Here is a 3,403-nt window from a genome sequence, read left to right as displayed (position 1 = left end):
ATTGTCTATTGTCTAAATTCATATTTCATGTTTTGCAATATTCGATTGTTTTCTGCTTAAAACATACGTAATTTTACGTGCATAATGTTATATATGCATTGAATAAAGTTCAATTCACTATAAATCAAACCGCGTTCCTCTTTTCTTCAAATAATAACATATTTTAGTCTTTAAAATGCATGAAACAATGAAATGTTTAATTACTTTTAACGCATAAACATATAACTTTTCCGTTTTGAATTTTTTTTTTTTAATCAATATTGAATGAGTTTCTAACGAGTTTTCTAATGCTTCTTGTAACATTTTTTTATTCATTACCGACAGTCTCATTATTCGATAAATCATGCTTGCTAGGACCTCATTGATGATGTCATTTTTCAGCTCACAGACCTTAATGACATATATTACGAAGGCCGTGAATGTTTTCAAATTGATGCAAAAATCGTTGCATGAAAAATGATAGCTAAAATTTTGTAATTAAAGAAATAGAATTATTCGCCTCATTTTATGAATTAAAGTGTGTGAAAAAGAGTAGGCAAAAAGGAAAACGGTTGACTTCATGTTGTAGATGCGGTTCCTGCGATCTCATAGGATAGATGATTAGTTAGCTGCAGGGCGCAAGAGGCAAAACAGGCAGCCATATAGAGATTTTAACCTTGAAGGCAACTCTAAATAAGTACATTATAGGAGGAGGGGGGGCCTGATCTAGTTTTAATCTAAATATTTTCCATGAGTTGATAAACAGTAATATAAAATGTAAAGTTGAAAGATTAATTACAAGCTCATCTCGTTAAAAAATGTTTCTAATTAATATTAAAATATTAAAGAAAATTAACGAAATTAAATAAATTGCGATAATCACTATACAGCTCCACTGAAAAATATATTCATGCCGATCCTGATTACGATAAGTGAGTACTTGTACAGTTTAATCAAGACATTCAAAAATGAAAACATCGAAAAAAAAAAAAGGTTATATTATACCTCTCCGTTTTGGACTGAAAATCTCAAAAAAAATTTAATTTAACTTGATCGAGTAGTATTTTTTTGTTTTTGTTTTTTTCTTTTTACAGCGGAAAAACACGTTCTTATAAGAGCGCGTTGAAGTCAGCCATTGTGGAATTTGTTAAACACGCCACGGGGAGATAACTCGAGTTAAAGCGCCGACACTCTCTCCCCATCTTTAATACTAGCTTTTCTTCCTAAAAATCGAACCTTTTGCTCCGTGTCATAACAAATTGTTTTTTCGCTGTAAAAATAAAAACTATTTGATGAAATTAAGTGAAAAAAAATTTTTCGGAGAACTTCATTCCATAACAGATACGTGCAATATAACCTTTTTTCGATATTTTCAGTTTTTTTAATGTCTTGATTAAACTGTACAGGTACCGATAAGTGTTTTCAGGACAGGGGAAAACGATGAGAGTCTACTTGAGTTTCTTACTCAGGATAATTTTGGGAAGAAAAGAATGAACTCTATATTTTAGCCAAGGGATTTTTTCTCTCGACCCCAAAATCAACAGAGTCTGCCTCATTTTTAAATGGATTTTTTCTTTGTCAATTGCCTTATGTTGCTGGTCTTGTGTAGTCCTATGAGGTCCACCTCCGGCTTTGCCTTCTCTCTTTGAGAAGTGGTTACTTTATTGCTAATCACCTGAGGCGCCTCTATCCGAGAATGCTGACAAAGCTTCCTAGATATATTTTGCAGTTAAGCCTGCATCTCCTCGGGAGCGCTGGCTTTTTAATCCCACTTTCAGACTCCTATGTCTACTTTCTCAGTATGGGAGATAAATAAATATCTTTATAGTTTAGCCAATAATTGATATATTCTCAAACGTCTGTGTTTTATATATATATATATATATATATATATATATATATATATATATATATATATATATATATATATATATATAACGTAATGGTACAAATTACAGAAGTAATAGTATAGTTTCGGCTTCAGACAAACAGATATCAAATCTGCATTAGTAATAATAATAGATATCTATACTCCTTTAAATTTGTGGGGGGGGGTGTATTGATATCCATATTAAAAACCTTTTTTTTTTTCTATTTACTTAAAAAGAAATTACACCTTTGTTATATATGGGTTGTGGAACTGCATTTATCTGCAAAAGATTTAACTAATTTGCATATTCTTTTCAACATTCATCCTAATTAGTTCCCTACTAGTTTTTTCGGTTTTCTTATGGGATGATCATCTTTAGTTAACTATCACCTGTAATTATTTTTATACAGATATTCTACATGATTTATACTTGCGTAATATTTGCGTAAAAAGTTTATAGCAAACACAAGCCTCTTTCCATATATATTTATGTATGCGTATATATATTTGTTTAAAAAAATTTGCCTACCAAACACCTCTGTCAGTTTTTGGTCTACAGACATGAAACTTAATATATAGGATATTCGAACCCATGCGAAACTTTATATTTGTGTTTTAGCTGGTAGAAATCGGTGCAAAAGTGTGAAAATTAAAAAAATGAAATTTGTCAGGTGAAGGTCGAAAGATGGCATTACGAATATGCGTGCGTAACGTAATAGCTATTCGTTGATGTTTTAATTTTTAGCCTTGCAGCAAACATGTCTTCTTAGCTCAGGCATTAACGTCAAAGGAAAAAGTAAATCGTAAGCTAAACGTTTTGGTTTCGATTCTCAGTGGTGGTGCACGAGTCATTTTTTTAACTTCTTAAACCATTACTCTATATTGGGTCCAATATAACATAATAATAAATACGAAATCTGCATTAATCAAAATATCATATTTAAGCGTATTTTACGACCGGGTAATGCCGGGTGGCCTGCTAGTAGTCTATAATAACTGAGTAAATTTATGCACCATGATAACGAGTTTAGATTTAAAATGGCACAGGGAAAATGGCACAGGGAAAATGACACAGGGAAAATGACACATGTAAAAATAGCACGAGTGTATAAATAGAAAAAAATGCACAAGTGAAAAATATATATGAAAATCTCACAATGAATTTATCAAAATCTTGGACACAATATATAAAGAGAAAACCTTACAAAGCTTATCAAATTAAAAAAGAAAATTATATCTACAGTCAATGGTAGATGGGGACTCTTCTCCCTCCCCACAAAAAAATTATATTCTTCTTGATTCAGCGATTTTAGTATTAAAATGGGAAAATATTGGAATAGTCCCATCAGTAGTATAAATATTTTACTCTTTTTGTACAAACCAGAAATCGTAAGAAAAAAAGTTAATAATATTCAGTCCAATACGATGTTAGAAAAGCGACAGAGTCATTAGGTATTTATCTCGGGTGTTTTGGATGGAGCGACTGAACTGAAAAAATACATTTTAGATGGTTTAATAAAAAAATTAATGTATTAAATAATTAACTTTCTGGAA

Source organism: Euprymna scolopes, chromosome 4 (assembly GCF_053919585.1).
Source record: "Euprymna scolopes isolate OS-2025 chromosome 4, ASM5391958v1, whole genome shotgun sequence".
Lineage (NCBI taxonomy): Eukaryota > Metazoa > Mollusca > Cephalopoda > Sepiida > Sepiolidae > Euprymna > Euprymna scolopes.
This window is presented reverse-complemented; position numbering follows the sequence as displayed.